General features: G+C 39.5%; 1 protein-coding gene across 1 annotated transcript in view; it reads right to left on the bottom strand.

Moving 5' to 3' along the window:
* The window catches only part of zgc:165515, a 116,112-nt gene that overhangs the window by 55,346 nt on the left and 41,509 nt on the right, over positions 1 to 19,257 (bottom strand). The gene's annotated exons all lie outside the window — the stretch shown is intronic.

Below are 19,257 nucleotides of genomic sequence, written 5' to 3'. Positions count from 1 at the left end.
CCCCTTACTACTCCATCCCATCCCTGGTCACATATTGCTGTGGATTTTGTCACTGGTTTCCCTCCATCCAATGACAATACTGTGGTCCTCGCTGTGGTAGGCTATTTTTCCAAGATGATCCACTTCATTCCCCTCTCTAAATTTCACCTGCTAGGGAGATGGCCTGGGTGGTCGTGGACCATGTCTCCCAGTTTCATGGTCTTCTGGAAGACTTGGTCTCTGAGCCCCAGTTAATATCCTACTTCAGGAGGTAGTTCTGCTAGTCTATTGTCAGGAATCCTTATGCAGACCAACGGCCAGACTAAGCATGCAAACCAGGATCTTGGTTGGATGCTCCGATGCCTGGCTTCCAATAATCCCTCTTCCTTGATTCAGCAGTTAATGTTGGCAGAGTATGCACACAACTCCCTATCAGTTTTGTCGACTGGACTGTGTTATCTTGGTTATCAACCCCCTGTGTTTTCTTACCAGGTGGCGAGGTAGAGGCTTTTAATATCTGGTAGACTGAGAGGGGTATGATGGAGGAGAGATGTTGGGTCGTAGCTCTGGACATTCTGGACCATACGCTCATTGAGGAATTCTACTAACGGCAGTTTCCTAAAGTCTCGGGTATGCCAGGAGGTGGTCCTGGGAGGAGGGGTACTGCCAGAACCTGGGTTTGAACTTTGCTTTCTCCCTCTCTCTTTTCTGACAGTGTATTTATCTTTGTGACAGCTTTCCAATCTGCTCTCTCCAATTTGCTGTGTGGTTTTACACAGCTAATTGTCTATGCCAATCAGTAGTTTACTTGGTTACTGCGACTTGCCTTTCATTCCTGCTGATTGCTGGTCCTATATCTGCGGGTGCTTTGTCTCTCTTGTTGCTAGAGTGTTGGGTTCCTTTCACCTTCTCACCATTGTACTCATTTATCCAAACTTTATATGCTGCCATCACAAAATTTAAGCACTTCTCTCTCATTATTTAATCTCCCCATCATACTCTCGCATGAGACGATTTCAATCATCCCATTAATCTAGTCTTTAAATTCTGGCACTCTGGGACACTTCTAGTTATGGTTAAATAAATCTGGCAGCTGTGATGCATCAAATCTCGAGAAGAATAACAGATTTTTTCCCCTTATATTAGGTGTCACTCATTTGTCACCAAGAAGGCATAGTCATGGTTCTACAGGTAAATCACACCCTATGTATTCCTCAATTTTTTTCAACATTTAAAACCAGAATGGTTAAAAACAAATGAACATTCCAAGATCAGGTGTAAATAAATGCCCTTCATTACATTTTTTAAATAAATTATTTGCAGCAATGCCCATCCTATAAACTCTGTACGGTATAATTTGTACTGAACGAATCATTCCAATTTCTTCCAGACCCTATCTTAAGCCAATAAGCGTCACATTGTTGCGTTGGCTTCTATTTTCTAGATCCTCAAGTCACTTTTTATGCTGTTCACTGTTACTTACTAATGCTGAGGTGGTGTCTTGCATTTTGGAAATTGGGGCCTTCTGCTTCACCCAGTCTTTCTTAAATAGTATTTACTTTGTTTTTAGGGTTGGTAACCCCTTCTCTGATTAAATAAACATTGCTACCACTCTGTGTTTTTGTCTTCTACACAGACTACAGGGCTGTAATCTCACTGCTCAGTCTTGTGACAGTTTGTCTTCAGTCCTACAATCGCCAAACTGTGTCCTGAGAGAGCTGGACCTGAGTAACAATGACCTGCAGGATTCAGGAGTGAAACTTCTCTCTGATGGACTGAAGAGTCAAAACTGTAAACTGGAAGTACTGAGGTAAATTGTTTTCCATTTCTAACAGAAAGAGATGTGTGATTGTCAAACAATGTTATATGGACTATTGCTGTGTTTGCAGGTTGTCTGGCTGTATGGTGACAGAGGAAGGCTGTGGTTTTCTGTCTTCAGCTCTGAGTTCAAACCCCTCACACCTGAGAGAGCTGGATCTGAGCTACAATCATCCAGGAGATTCAGGAGTCAAGCTGCTCTCTGAAAAACTGAAAGATCCAAACTGCACACTGAACAAACTCAAGTATGTGGAGCGTTACTGCTCTTTTACAATGAATGGCTTTAAAAAACAATTAAAAAATCTCTTCCTTGAACCGCCACCTTATCGTGGTGGAGGGGTTTGAGTGCTTAAGTGGTCCTAAGAGCTATGTTGTCAGGGGCTAATGCCCCTAATAGGGTCTCCCAAGGGAAAAAGGTCTCAGGTGATTCAAAAAAAGTGTGGTTCAAAAACCCCTTATGAGCGCAAAAACAGTGAGCCAGGCCTGAGGTCGGGGCTAGTTTGCGAGTGCCTGGTGGTCGGGTTATCCCACGGAACCCGGCCGGGCTCAGCCCCCTAAATGAGCGACATGGGACCATCCTCTTGCAAGCACACCACCTGCACCGAGGACTCTCAACGATGGATCATGATTTTGTTCATGACTGAAAGGACAAGATCTCGGATATAAGGGGCCGAAATCAGTTTCCTTTCTTCACATGGTGGCAGGGGGCACCCTTATAGATAGGGTGAGGAGCTCTATTACCCGAGAGCAGCTTGGAGTAGAGCCACTGCTACTCCACATTTGAGAAAAGTCAGGTGAGGGGGCTCAGGCATCTGTTTTGGATGCCTACCTAGGGAGGTGTTCCAGGCATGTCCCACCGGGAGGAGGCCTCAGGGAAGACCCAGGGCATGCTGGAGGAACTATGGCCCCGTTTACACTAGTGCGTTTTAGTTTTAAAACGGTCTTTTAGATCAAAAACAATCCGCGTCCACACTAGCATTTCTGAACCTATCTCCGTCCTCACTACGCCACCAAAAACGTATATTACGTGACCATTCGTGCACTCTGGCCATGCACGTTCCAGTATAAACATGAAGCACGTGTCTGGCTCGGCATTTGGTTATTGTTAGTCAGCAAACGCCGGTTGATCAATGAACGCGAAGGCAAAGAAAGCAAGAGAGGTATTTTTGTGGACAGGCGACGAAGTCGAGTTGTTACTAAACGTAACAAATGAATAACAGCACAATGCCGCCTAAAACAGACAACAGTGCAAACAACACTCACATTTCTGTGTCCATGTTGTTGTTTACAGTGAAGGCTGGTCTGCTGTCTTCCGGTAGCGTTAAAGCCATGTGTTATAGTCATGGAATAGGGGATTGACGAATAAGGGAAGGATACGCAATGACACAAAAGCCCCAATCAGGTAGCGAATGTCAGCAGAACTGCCTCAGTTTTCAGATGTCTCCGTTTTCCCCCATCCACACTGAGACGGAGCAGCAGCGTTTTAGAATGAAAACGACCTCTCCAGCGTTTCCAAAACGCTCCATTTTCGACGCCCGAAAACTCCGGCGTAGTGTGGACGTATGCGTTTTCAAACTAAAACGCATTAGTGTAAACAAGGCTTTTGTCTCTTGGCTGGCCTGGGAACACTTCAGGGTCTCTCCAGAGAAGCTGGAGGAAGTGTCTGGGGAGAAGGAAGTCCGATGTTCTCTCCTCAAAGTGCTGCCCCCACGAATAGTGGATGAAATAAATGAGAAACAAAAATGTGTTTACAAAAATTTTATAAGGGCTATGGAGTTAGCACATACAGAATATACATCTTGTTTAATTTTTGTTTACTGACTGAATGTGAAATTGTGTGTGTTTACAGTGTGGATCATGGAGAAAAGAAGAGGATTACAGCAGGACCACGAAAATGTACTTATACACACACATACAAAGACTCTCTTGCTGTCTTTTTCTCTCACGCAAAGCTTTGGTGAATGTTGTTGTATTATAGATGTGTCTCTTCTTGTGTTCAGATGCCTGTTTTCTCACACTGGATCCAAACACTACAAACGCCGAACTTACTCTGTCTGAGAAGAACAGAAAGGTGAAAGGTGTGAGAAAGAAACAACCGTATCGTGATCATCCAGACAGATTTGATGATGATCCCCAGGTGTTGTGCAGTGAGAGTGTGTGTGGATGCAGTTACTGGGAGATTGACTGGAGTGGAAATGATGGTGTGTGTATATCAGTATCATATAAGAACATCAGGAGGAAGGGAGGTGGTGAAGAGTGTTTGTTTGGATATAACGATCAGTCCTGGAGTTTGTTCTGCTCTTACTCCAGATTCTCATTCATACACAATAACCAAGAAACTGATCTCTCAGTTAGGCAGATCAGCAGTAAAATAGGAGTGTTTGTGGATCACAGTGCAGGAACTCTGACCTTCTACAACATCTATAAAGACACATTGAGCCTCATCCACTCAGTCCAGACCACATTCACTGAGCCGCTCTATGCTGGGTTTTGGCTTTATCCTGGATCATCAGTGAAACTGTGCTGAAGACAGAGGCAAGATTTACTCATAATCCTCTACAGCAGGGGTCACAAATCTCGGTCCTGGTGGGCCACTGTCCCTGCAAGGTTTAGCTCCAACTTGCCTCAACACGCCTGCCTGGATGTTTCAAGTCTACCTACTTAGACATTGATTAGCTTGTTCAGGTGTGTTTGATTAGGGTTGGAGCTCAAATCTGCCCTCCAGGAACAAGTTTGGTGACCCCTGCTCTACAGGATCAGTCAGTAGCAGTGAGATGTTCTGGAGTCTCCTCTCTTCATCACCTTAATCCTCCAGCTGAACTTCTGTCTTCTGAGTTATATTTATATTATATTGTTATTTTACTATTTTTACTAACTAATGTTAACAAGCAAGAGTTTAAGGTCTTCCCTGCTGAAAAATCCAGCTTAAACCAGCCTAGGCTGGTTGGCTGGTTTTAGCTGGTCGACCAGGCTGATTTTAGAGGGGTTTTGGCCATTTCCAGGCTGGTTTCCAGCTATTTCCAGCCTGGTCTTAGCTGGTCAGGCTGGAAAATGACCAGCCAAATCCAGCTAAAACCAGCTTGACCAGCCTGGTTTAAGCTGGATATAGCTGGTTTTGGCTGGACTCCCAGCTTGGCTAGGCTGGTCAAGCTAGTTTTAGCTGGTCATCTCCCAGCCTAACCAGCTAAGACCAGGCTGGAAACCAGCCTGGAAGTGGCCAAAACCCCTCTAAAACCAGCCTGGTCGACCAGCTAAAACCAGCCAACCAGCCTAGGCTGGTTTAGGCTGGATTTTTCAGCAGGATATCTAATGGCATTTTATTTTTACTATGACCAACATAGAAATCTCATTTATATTTAGCAGACGCTTTTGTCCAAAGTGACTTATAATTGAGGAGGGATTCAGTGATTCAACAAGAAGAGGCAATACACTCAAGAAGTGCTAATGATACAAAGGAACAGTTAGTGCTCAGATTTAAGTGCTAGAGTAAGAGGGCGGAGTGTTTTTTTATTTTTATTTTACAAGAAGAGTGTTTCTACAGGTGGTTTGTCAAGCCCACTCCTGTGTAATAATAATAATAATAATAATAATAATAATACCTTACATTTATATAGCGCTTTTCTGGGCACTCAAAGCGCTTTACACAATGGAGGGGGGATCTCCTCATTCACCACCAGTGTGCAGCATCCACCTGGATGACGTGACCGCAGCCATTTTGCGCCAGACCGCACACCACACACCAGCTGATTGGTGGAGAGGAGACAGGGTGATGTAGCCAACTATGATATGGGGAGGGTTAGGAGGCCATGATAGACAGAGGCCAGTGGGCAGATTTGGCCAGGATGCCGGGGTTAAACCCCTACTCTTTTCGAAGGACATCCTGGGATTTTTTACGACCACAGAGAGTCGGGACCTCGGTTTAACGTCTCATCCGAAAGACGGCGCTCACTGAGCAGTATAGAGTCCCCATCACTATACTGGGGCATTAGGACCCACACAGACTGCAGGTTGAGCGCCCCCTGCTGGCCTCTCCAACACCACCTCCAGCAGCAACCCAGCTTTCCCATGTGGTCTCCCATCCAGGTACTGACCGGGCGCAGCCCTGCTTAGTGGGCGACCATGTGACAGTTGCAGAGAGCTAGCTGCCGGTAAAGCACACTACATATATGTACAATAGTTTATTAAACTGGTGTAAGTGTCAGTTAAAGTGTCAGAGATGATAGAGTTTTCTACAGGTGATTTGTCAAGCCCACTCAGCTGTGTGAGGCACACTCAGAATTAATACAATTTTGGGGTTGGCATGTGGTGAGGTGGGGGAGAGAGGAGAGAGTCCTGGTTTTGTTCAACAGGGTTCAGGCGATCTCAGAAAAGATGGTTCTTTAGTTCGCATTTGAATGATACCAGTGAATTAGCAGTCCGTGTGGGAATGGGAAGGTCATTCCACCAGCATGGAACACTGAATGAAAAGGTTCTGGAAAGTGACTTTCTGCAATAGTACCACAAGGCGGTACTCACTCGCTGACATAGACACAGTGGATGTAGACCTAAGAGGGTGCTGTGTGAGGTACACTCAGAATTAATAAAATTTTGGGGCTGGCATGTGGTGAGGTTTGGGAGAGAAGAGGAGGTCTTGGTTTTGTTCACCGGGGTACAGGCCATCTCAGAAAAGATGGGTTTTTAGTTGTCATTTGAATGATACAAGTGAATTAGCAGTCCGTTTGGGAATGGGAAGATCGTTCCACACTGAATGAAAAGGTTTTGGAAAGTGACTCTCTGCAATGTTACCACAAGGCGGTATGCAATCGCTGACAAAGACACTGTGGATGTAGACCTTCAGAAGTAGGTGGAGGTAAGAGGGTGCTGTGCCAGTAGCTGTTTTGTAAGCAAGCATCAATGATTTGAACTTCATCCTAGCTTCCACTGGTAATCAATGCAAAGAGATAAAGAGAGGTGTTAAATGAGCTCTCTTGGGCTCATTGTAGACCAGATGAGCTGCAGAGTTCTGGATCATCTGTAGAGGTTTAAAGGCTGATTTATACTTTTGCCTGGGTCCACTGCACGAGCCTTTGCTGCATGCGCATAGCCGAGAAATGTGAAGGCTTTTATACTTGACGTGCTCTCCCATGTACTATTATTTTTAACACTAGGTGGTGACAAGTGACGAAACTATAGTAAAGAAGAAGTCAGCGAGTGGAGTTGCTAAATAAATTCATTTAGTTTAATATTGCAACAAATAGGTAGTCAGCACCTGAGTTAAATATATAACAGCAAAGGGTCTGAATACTTAGGACCATGTGATATTTCAGTTTTTCTTTTTAATAAATCGACAAAAAATTCTAAAATTGTGTTTTTCGGTCAATATGGGGTGTTGTGTACATTAAAGAGATCATTTTTTTATTTAAATGATTTTAGCAAATGGCTGCAATATAATAGAATGACAGATTTAAGGGGGTCTGAATACTTTCCATACCCACTGTATTTACTTGAGTGTTTAACACACTGTTTTTTGTATCTGTATTTCACTTCAGTGTTATTGCTTCTGGAAACTTATCACTTTACCCCTTCACTCCTCTCTTGCACCATCTAAATATACCCAGATTTAGAATATCTCAGATTTTATTGCTATCAAAAATAAATAAATTAAAAAAAACACTCAATTTGTACACATGGGCAGGAAAGTACATCACACAACTTCAGCATACTTTCATAATAATAACCTGGCGTCATTCTCCAAATTGGTCTAGAAATACGGCATTGGGAGAAATTGTTTCTTGGGATACTCACGAATTAAATAAATTCAATCAAAAATCTGCACTTTGACAATCATATATTTTGCTTAAAAATATTATCCAAGTCATATTGCTATGTAGTACTTTACAGTAAATTTATATACTTATATACTTTCTTTTACTCTAGCAGTTATCTAGTCACCATTACACACAGATCTTGTGATTTTTACATAGTTTTTTATGATTTGTTTCATGTTTGTTACATTGTTTTTGTATTTTATGATTTGTCCCCTGTAAAATGTATCTGTTTGCATGATAACAAAAATCACAGAAGTGTCAAGAATGTGCTATTATCTCAATAAACAATTGATAATCACGAACAAGTAATCACTACGGTAAATCATCAGTATTTAATATTTTTGTTTTTTGATATTTTTGATCTTGCTGTGCTTCATCATTCTCTCTGTCTAGGTGAAAAGTGATGGAGTAGACATTAAAATGCACCCTTCTCTATCTGGATAGCATGATTTGAAAATTTGTCCTGAACGGGAGTAAAGGAGATTGATGACCTAATGTGCATAAAAGAAGAGGATATCAAACATCTCATGTCCATGGTTGATTGCAGAAAACCCTTGAAAACTGAAGGCAGATAAGAAAAGTAAGAAAGTTGTTGAGTAAGAAAAGACATGACGACAGGTGTTAGATCCAAATGCAGGTTCATTAGTAGAATAGTCAAAACAGCCAATGGACTTGACATCAAAGGCAGTCCACAGAGGAAACCAAGAAACAGGTGATGGGTCGAGACATGCAGCAAAGAATCAAAAAACTAGATAAACAGTCCAAGGGTCAAAGAACAGGCAGAAACAAGGAAACCTTTGGTGTGGTGCATCAACAGTTAAACAAGACTCAACAATGGGTGAGTGCGAAGTATTTATAGTTGAAGTCAGAATTATTAGCCTTCTTTGAAATGTATTTTCTTTTTTTTGATGCTAGTGTAACAGAGGCCTCCTCTTAAGCCTCCTTGGTAGAGCAACCGACTCCCATGCGGAAGGTCGCTGGCTCGATACCAGCTCTGAGTGGGTTGGGCGGCGTAAGACTGGCATTTTTACGCCCCATTCACGCAGGGCTTCAGCGTCAACGTTGGACTGAAGGAGTGTCTGAAGTTGGGGCTGAAGTGATCGTCATAGAAGCGTCAGCCAATGAAATTCAGTCAGCAATAGACCACTGTCTAGCTGGTGTATTTGCATACAGCGATCTGATTGGCTGACGCTTCCGTCGGCGCTTGTAAAGTTGAGCTAGTCCCAACTTCTGCAGCGAGCAACGCCTCTGAAGCGGCACTGATGGATTCACAATGCAGGTCAGCAATGCCTGAGGCCACCCATTCAGAGTAAATGGGAAGTGTTGACGCTGAAGCCCCGTGTGAATGGGGTGTTACATTGGTGCCGTGACCCGGATGGGAGTGAGGTTTAGGGGGTAAGTGTAATGGAGGCCAGCTAGTAAGTGTGATGCAAGGTAAACCTCACTCCTCTGACCTCTATAGGTGATCTAGCGACTGACGCTAAAGGCCATGGTCTTTAGCCTCCTTGGTAGAGCAACCGACTCCCATGCGAAAAGTCACCGATTCGATACCAGCCCAGAGCGGGTTGGGTGTAGTAGGACCGGCGGGGTTACACTTGCCAGATGATGTTTAACAGAGCAAGGAAATTTCCACAGTATGTCTGATAATATTTTTTCTTCTGGAGAAAGTCTTATTTGTTTAAATTCAGCTAAAATAAAAGCAGTTATTAATTTAAACACCATTTTAGGGTCAACATTATTAAGCCCTTTAAGCTATATATTTTCTCGATAGTCTAAAGAACAAACTATCATTATACAATAACTAGCCTATGTACCCTAACCTGCCTAGTTAACCTAATTAACCTAGTTAAGCCTTTAAATGTCACTCTAAGCTGTGTAGAAGTGTCTTGAAAAATATCAAGTCAAATATTATTTGCAGTCATCATGACAAAGATAAAATAAATCAGTTATTAAAACTATTATGTTTAGAAATGTGTGAAAAAAATGTCTCTGTTAAACAGAAATTGGGGGAAACAATAAACGGCGGCTAATAATTCAGACCTCAACTGTATAGTCCAGGTTATCAGTGAAGTTAATCTACACGGGGGCAGGGCATGATGGGATATGTAGTCCAGGTGACTGGCTGAAGGAGTGATCTCCAGTGACTATTTTTGCTTGTCATAGTTGCAGGATCATTAGGAGTGCTGCTGCCCTTATTTGTTTCCACACCACTCTCCTCTCTCATCACTTGGCCTTTATCATTTCATGTCTTGTTGCAGTATATTCATCTGTTCCTTAAAGTTTTAATTATTTTTGTTACATTAATTGTTTAATTATTATATTTAATTATAGCTATTGTTTTACATAAATTTGTACACTCTCAGAAATAAAGGTACGATAGTTGTCACTGGGGCAGTACCTTTTCAAAAGGTGCATATTTGTACCTGTAGAGTCCATATTAGTACCTCAAAGGTACATTTCATGTGCATTTGGGTATAGATATGTACCTTTGAGGTACCACTAAGGACCTTTGTTTCTGCGAGTGTATTGTTTTGGTGAATTTCAGTCATTTGGTTTTCCTTTGACAGTTTAAATAAGACTTGTACAGGTATTAAACATATTCTATGTGTTACAAAAGAAGGACTTTTAACTTAATAAAACATTCGATAGTTGTAAGATCGTTCATCACGGGAAAATCATATGCGTTTAGAGCCGGAAAAAGAATTGAACCGTTCATCTCTCGAGTCCTCGGGTTTGAGTCATTCTGTCACGTGATGAACGAACGGTCATGGCTCCTATCGGCTTAGACTGTGCATTGATTAAGATTATATGTGACTGTCAGTGTAACGTGAATGAACCCCTGACATTTGAAGACATGAAGAGGTGAGCTGAGCAAAGAGACAACAATACCTTCATAGACAAAAGAGCAGGTAAACATTGAATTATTATTTTCTCTTTCTTATATTCTGTTTATGACTTATTTGTCATGTGATCAACCTTTTGGGTTAGTTGTAGATGTGTCTGGCCATTCGTAACATTTTAATAATATTTTGGCAAATTGAACCAAATGAACGAAATGACTCGAAAAAAGATTCATTCATCTCGATGAACGAGACTCAAAGATCCGAGTCAGTAAAATGATCTGAACTTCCCATTACTATTTTAGAGGTATGCGCCACGACAGACAGGGTGCCTTTATTTAGCCTGCAGCCTGTATAATAGTTTAAATTTTTATAGTTTATATAAAATATATAGGCAACTTTATATAAACGCTTCGCTCTGATCATGCAAAGATCATAATGCGTTGCACATTCATCTTATTCTTCAGTAGATAGTAAATTATGTATTTTATAAACTAATCATTTATAAGAACTAAGCTATTAATAACTGTAATTGTCCAAATGGAAAAGTCTTGATTAAAGTCCTGTCGTTTAAAGGATTTTCTACAATTTACGCAGATTTGTGCTGATTTCTGTGCGCATCGAGTGCTTTATTTTTTCATACAATAGTAAATGCATAAAATAAAATGCGAACAATTGGCCGCACCGAAAAGTAGCCTGTTATAAAATATTTATATGTGAAATAACCAATAGGGCCCGCTGTTGTACTGTAACATAATATAATTTTCTCAAGAAGAGCAAATGTCAAATTATTAGCCTAACGCACAGACAGTGAGCTTATCTTTTAGTCTGAACTACTAGCCCTTATTTGTTTTATTAACTATAAGTATGTGTTTAATTAGTTAATTTGAAAAATTGTTCATTAATCCAGAATTAATTGTTGAAAAATAGGCATTGCGGCTCACCTTGTACAGGCCTATTGCACTTCGGCTAAACGTTATTTAAAATATTTCGCATAGCCTGCCTTGTATATATATATGTATATATATATATATATATATATATATATATATATATATATATATATATATATATATATATATACCATCCTCATTTTCTTGTCAGCTTAGTTTCTTTATTAATCCAGGGTCGCCACAGCGGAATGAACCGCCAACTTATCCAGCAAGTTTTTACACAGAGGATGCCCTTCCAGCCTCAACCCATCTCTGAGAAACCGGAGCACCCGGAGGAAACCCACGCGAAGGCAGGGAGAACATGCAAACTCCACACAAAAACACTAACTGAGCCAAGGTTCGAACCAGCAACTCAGCGACCTTCTTGCTGAGAGGCGACAGCACTACCTACTGCGCCACACACACACACACATACATATAATTAAAATAGGAAGAAATTAAATAAAAACAAATTGTACCCTTTGTTATAGCCTCGCCCCAGGGCCCAATGTTTTCTTATTTTGGTTCTGCTAACAACAATTAAAAAAAAACTAAACTATAAAAAACACTAGTAAATATTAATAATAATAATAATAATAATAATTTTTTTATTACTATAAAGGCCTTGCTCTGAAACAATCATGCAAACCAGGTGCTGCTCGGAAATGGCTATCTTTGCTCAGCATCAGGTGCACAGCAGCGAGACGTTTGACAGTGAACTATGAACTTATTTTAATGACAAATGTCTAATAATACTGCCAATTTACTTTTTTATTTATTTATACATACGCAATGAATTTAAGTCTGCTAACTGTGTGGTTGAAATGACAGAATATGTAAACTTAGTTTATATATAATTAAATAATAATAATAAAAAGCCGGCGTGCAGGGCTCTTTTTTTGAGGGCGACATCAGAAGCTCAGATTTGGTTGACCAATCAGAGGAAAGTGGGCGTTTCTTCCAGCACCGCCTACATGTGTATAATGAATTTTAAAGTCGTTTATCTGTTTTCCTACCCTAAACCAAAAGACAAAAATCCAGCCCAAATCTTGTTGTTTTCTTTTTTTCATGAGCACAAGAAAAACGGGAAAGTGGCTGTTTTCTTCCTTTTCTTTTTATTCCGTTTAAAACAGGAAAACAAACTAACTAAACGTACATGGACTGACCAGCACCCAGACCTTAATTATTTTTAGTTAAATATAAATATAAACTAAGTTTACATATTCTACAATTTTATTAGTTAGCAGGCTTGCATTAACTGCATATGCATAAATGAAATAAAAAGAGACTTTTCCATTTGGAGATTTAGCTATTAATAGCTTAGTTCTTATTAACGATCAGTTTATAAAATACATCATTTACAGATCTACTGAAGAATAAGACGAATGTGCAATAATAATACTTTTAAATTTTATATAAACTATACTTTATATAAACGATAAATGTAAAAAATAAATACATTTATAGTAATAAAACCTGTGTATAGGTTTTCAGAGTATTTAGTGCGAGTTGGTGCTAGTTTGCCTTATGGTCAGTGCAGTAAGTGACTGTATTATCATCAATAACGTTACCTGTTGAGCACAAAAGTTTATAACATACAAAAACGTAACAAACAAAATCTTACCTATTTTCTGCCTTTGTGCTTTGTTTTCTTTGTTTGCTCGCTACTACACCCGTACACAGCGAGTCCAGCATCTTCACATTGGTGGTCTCTGCCAACACTAATACAGTGCACCAGACGGCTAGACCTGCACTTCCAGACCTTCACAGTTTCACAGCTGCAGCATTTGGTGCACTGTATTAGTGTTGGCAGAGAGCACCTTTTTGGATTGTAATAACAATCTGGGGGAAAAAATACACATCACAAGCAAATTATTATTGCGTTAAACTAAGAGAGCTTATATTTAAATTCTATGCAGATATTTTGATCTCCAAAAAACGTATTTGTAATCATTACAGAACTTATTAATAATTGTTCAACTGTTATTGTGTTACTGTTATTGTCTTTGGTAGCACTTTTAAATAGATAATATGATAACTGTAGACCTACATAGCAGTAAATATCTTTTAAATAATATCTGCGTTATATATTATACATTTTATTTTAACATTTTTAACATATTTATTTTGCCAGAAAACATTGCTAGAACATCATCCTAGAATGGTACAATAACACAAAAATAAAATAAAAAGCAAGCTGTAAATATCATAAAATAATTCTATCTTTTTAATTTTGATCAAATCAAACACTGAAATAATTATTTGTTAGTGTAATATTTTACACCACATTGATTTATGCCATAAAACCTGGTCATTTTTCAGCAATCGCTTTAATAATCAATAACCTTATACCACGTCAGGTGTCAAACTCAGTTCCAAAAGGGCCGCACCAAACTTGTTCCTGGAGGGCCGGTGCCCTGCAGAGTTTAGCTCCAACCCTAATCAAACACACCTGAACAGGCTAATCAAGGTCTTACTAGGTATACTTGAAACATCCAGGCAGGTGTGTTGAGGCAAGTTGGAGCTAAACCCTGCAGGGACCCCTGCTTTACACAGTCAACTGCCTTTTGGGATTATTTCCTACAATTATCAGATGATATGGCATGCTGAGTGCACTTTATTGTGCTCACAAACCATTCACGTGGCCTCCGTTTCCCTGGTGAGTGAAATTATATACGTGTATACTAACCTAATAAATGTATTTGTTTTATTTAAGATCATTTATTATTTATAATGTTCTTTAGAGCTGTAATACACTCCAGAATCTGTCAGATTGATGAGCTGTAGGCTCTAGAAGCGTTGTCATACAGTGTTATGCTGGATTTCATCAATAGTCTTACATTAACTAACACAGACTATATCTGAAGTGTTTGGAAGTATGTGTTTTCCTCCTGTTGAAAAACGTCATAAGAACAATGTTTAGTGGTTCAATGTATTACAGCAGTTTTTTTAAAAGTCTAAACTCTTTATTGATATAGTGTACAACCAAGCACAAGTGGTCAGAATACAAACGAGTCGCAGGTAATGAAGTATTAGGCGTTTCTCCCAAAGAAAAGTACAGGTGCGTTCGACATGAAGCTCAGCTGCAGCCGGTGATCAACGAGATTAGCCGAGCGCAGGCGGGGCGGAGTTGAAAACGGAGCCGTCAAGACGGACAGCTGGACACTTCGGGACTCAAAGTTGCTGCAGTCATGATGACCGATCACATGGCGTCATCATATGTTTTTGTTATTTTTATTTATAAGAACAAAACATTTACAAATAAAACAGAATACAGTTTCTACAAACTGTAGTTCCTTTTTAAACAATAAGAGAGAAATATGAATAAAATACATAACAAATGCATGAGAGAAATAAGAGGAAATGAGAGGTTAATATAAACATAAAAACGAACAGGTCTATTAAATACAAAGCAATAAGCATAAATTCTAGGAGTTAAACATCAACCTTTAGGCTAATACTTCTTGTTTGAATATGCTAAAAATGGGTTTACATATATGTACATTTATAGATTTAAAAAATTCCAATGTAAAAAGCAAAACAAGGTGTTTTGATTAGGTCTTAATAAATGAGATTATTTTGGATAATGAATGAATTTTCAAAAAAGCATTTTAATCCAAAAAAATCGTGTTGAAAAGAACAAAAGGTAAAATAAGTGAGCTATGTAGAATTTTCCCAGAAAGAGCAGGTAGCCTTTAAACTGCTAGACAGAAAATAAAATATATATTTATATTATAATAATAAAACCATTTTATAATTATTTAATAAAATAGTTCTTTAACTTAATTTGTTAAGAGAGCTTTAGGGGAGCAGGATCAATGATGATGATTTTCTTATTTCAAGTCTGTAAGAGTTATTTAGGTTATTCACTAAAATATACACTAAAATATATCATTTAAATCGTTCATGGAGATGAATGCAGTAAACAGTCTGTATAAAAAAGTTAAAAATAAACCTGTGCAAACAAGCTAACCTTTATTACCAGATTATTTAACAAAAGATGATACTGCAGTAAAATATTTGTAGTCTTTTAATAAGCAAGATGTGTACAGGATAGAGAGGGTGTGAAAAGTGAATTGTTTGTTTTGAAACTTTTGAATCGGAATTTGTCCAATTATAAACCCGAAATACACGTGTTTGTTGTCATGTGGTGAACTCGGCCAATTGTGTAATATCGGTGTCGTCATCAAAGCTCCTGCAGTCGCTTTTCTGAAGCTGCACGGTCTGAGTTTGCCGTCTGATCTCGGAGCGCTGTCGCGGTACTTTGATGCCACATGTGACAGTCACGTGGCGTCGGCGCAGCATCAATCCGGACAAGATTTCTAACCAGAATGCACTAGGGTTGGGCATCTAAGCTATAATGCCGATCCGATACGCATCTCAATACAAAGAATCCGATCCGATATATTAGCGATACATTTGTGACATATTGAGATGCAACACGATACGATTTACACCCATATCACGATACAATGCGATAATTCAGCACTAACTAATTAGATCAAGTTTATGAGATGATGTGAAAGAGGATGCTGTGCCATTGAATGAGTTTGATTATTTATTAACCAAGCAAAACCAAGACTTTTTTTACAACCTGGCTTTTCTCTCAGAGCCAGAGTGTCAGTTTACAGTAGAGGGACATTTTAGAACATATAGCACATATTATTTAAGTATTTTCAAGATAAACAGAATGTATAAGCAATATATATTAAAAAGTATGTATATATTTGCACTCTTTCAACATAAATAAATTTAGCATTGCACAACAAGAATTTTGATTTAACTTTTCAACTATGAAAACAAGTTTTACAAAGATATATTGTGCCACTGAATATTTAAAACTTAAGGTGGTGAACTAGCAGTGTTATGCTGCTTTCAAACATCACTGTCACTGTAAACAACAGGCTAATAAAAATATAACAAACCAGCAATCTTCTTGCTGTGAGGTGGTCAAACTACCCACTGTGCCACCGTGACACCCATTATTTTTATCATTATTATTATTAATATTATTATTATTATTATAATTAAATAAAAATTAACAGAAGGAGGTGTTCAAAACCTTCGTTCTCCACGACACTAGGCTGAATATCTTTGCAGATGAACAGGGCCGGCACGTCCATAGAGGCGACCTAGGCGGCCGCCTAGGGCGGCAGTATAGAGAGGGCGGCGTCCGCAACACCCCCCCTTACCACCCGCATCCTCAGTTATGTCCGCAACACCTCCATCAGCGCCCGCTTGTCCTCAGTTATATCCGCGCATAGGGCGGCAGAATAGAGGTCCACTGGAAGATGGAGCTTTCACAACAACACCGTGGCGCCGCTTCAAGTGAGATTTCAGATTAGTCGGACTGCCCGTGTATTTTACAGATGCGCGGCACACTTTTGCAAATTGCATCCAGGGGCGCAACTGCACATTTGCTGATGGCAATGCGGCTTCAACTTTTCCGCGCCCCCCTTCAATCCAACTATATTTTATAACAGGCAAGAGATAAAATGTGGAAAATATTTCCATCAATAAATTAAAGATATTTTTTCATAAAGATATCAATATGCTTAAAAAAACAGTTTCGCAGTTTTGAACACAACTGAAATAGTTTGAAGTATAGTAAAAGGTATAATTACATTAAGCATGTTAAGTCACAAAGAAATGCATCTCATACCACCCCAAATGTCTTCTTAATTTAATTTTCACTTACTAAATGATTATAGCACCTTGACTAGCCTTGCTTTTGGACTTTTTGTAGTACATTTGTCAAAACAAAATGATAGACATGGGAGTCCTAAAGGGCAAAAGAACATTGCAATTACTTCTCACATTCAGACTGAGGCAGAAGGTCTGTCTTTGCAAGAACAATTGACTGAAACTGCTAAAAGTGAAATAAAAAAGACTGTCAAATGTTTAGTGTAAAAAAAACAGAAACAACACTGTGTGAAATGTTCTATTTAGTTGAAATGTTATAACTTTGTTTGTAGCTAAAATTAAAATAGTTCTGAGCTAAGAAGTTACCAAAAGGCCTGATGAATCAATATGATACATAATAAATTCATAATAACATGTGGTATAAAAATGGGGGGAGGGGTGAAATGATTTTTTAATTTAATAAAATACAATATTATACGCGTATAAAATGCTAAATACATTTTTTTAAACAAAAAATATATACATTATTTGAAACTTTTAATATGGATAATTTCAAAAATAGTTTTGGCACAATGGCGCCCCCCCATGTGTGGCGCCCCTATGCACTGCATATACTGCATACCACCTTTTTGCGCCACTGATTGCATCTGTCCTGTCATGTCGTCCATCCTTAAATCCATAATGTTGCCATACTTTAGATTTAAAACTCAGTGAGGAATAAAATGTTTGTTTTGCTTCTCGCGCTTTCTGAGGGCGCTCCACTCGCTTCATCCGCACACCTGATACAGTTGTAGTGTAAGTGTACACATCCGCAAATCCGTTAGGCATACTTTATGTAGGTCGATTAAATATGCGCCAAAAACAGGTTGACAACACTTGTTAATAAATAAAAAATAAATTCTATATTAAAAATATAAGCTGTATCTTGGAAAAACCGATGCATCTCGCAAAAACCGATGCATCTCGATTTGCTTCCAAAATTTCATTCATCCTCTGCTGCTCAACCGATGCACTCGCATCGTGCACGCGCATGACCGCGTATCGATATCGATTAATCTTCCCATCCCTAGAATGCACCGCTTTAAGACAGATTTCAATCGATCTGCGCAGCGCTGCATGAAGTCGAACGCACCTTCTGTCTGCCAGGTCCAAGCAAAATGCCAGCAGCTCCGCTCACTCTCCGCCTCTTTGCCCTTGTTTATCCCGCAGTGGGTGATGACGCGTGAACAAAATGGCGACGGTTGGCCGCGCCTACTTGTGGCTTCTTTTGCGCCATAGATATATACACTAGATATCGCATAGGGACCCTGAGCATGCGTCAATAGCGCCGCCACGTTGGTACAGTGCTCCCAGGACAAATGTCATTCAACCGCACTAGTCAAGACAGTGTTATTACGTGAAGATGCGGGACTTTAGCGCTGTCTACGGGTGTAGTAACGAGCAAACAAAGAAAACAAAGCACAAAGGCAGAACATTTCATAGGTAATATGAAGTTTTTTTCTGTTTTTGAATGTTCTTAACCTTTGTGCTAATCACATTAAACACTCGGCTTATGCAAGTTTTGTTGAATAAAATCAGCAAACAATGAAAAAAAAATATGACAACGAGATGCTGCGCTGCCAGAAACTTAATTATTGTCGGCTAACGAAAGAGTCATTCGGGGGATTCATTCACAAACGAATCGCTCCCTCCGTCAGTATGAGGAGTGAAAGCAGGACAGGAGCTGTGTTTCAGGACATGATTAGATTAAATTTAACAGGGAGGGTGAATAGTACGTTTCTGTATACACAAACACAAGCCTTTTTGTCAGGAATGCCCGTGCGGTCACTGATCCATCAATGTAGAAAAGTGATGTAAAATTTTTCGTAATTAGAAAAAAAAATTACACACTAACATCCAGGAAAACTCCCGATCATAGATATATGTGTATCTGGCTTTGGATGGCCACAGTCCTCCACTGTACCTTGGTCCCGCATTCATTTCAAAGGGCTACCCTGTAGCAAGATGGCGGCGCTATTGACGCATTCCGTCCAATAGGCCAGGCGACATCTAGTGTATATATCTATGCTTTTGCGCTCTTCAGAAACCTATTGGTGACGTCACGGATACTACGTCCATATACAGTATATGGTCTCTTCATGAGGAACAAAAATGCCCGAAAACTTTCACATGCCTTGAACTCGTTTCTATTACTTGATTAAGACTCTCACGCCCCTACTTTTTATTTAATTGTATTTA

This window comes from Danio rerio, chromosome 4 (assembly GCF_052040795.2).
Source record: "Danio rerio strain M-AB ecotype USA chromosome 4, GRCz13ab, whole genome shotgun sequence".
Classification (NCBI taxonomy): Eukaryota; Metazoa; Chordata; class Actinopteri; order Cypriniformes; family Danionidae; genus Danio; species Danio rerio.
This window is presented reverse-complemented; position numbering and strand designations above follow the sequence as displayed.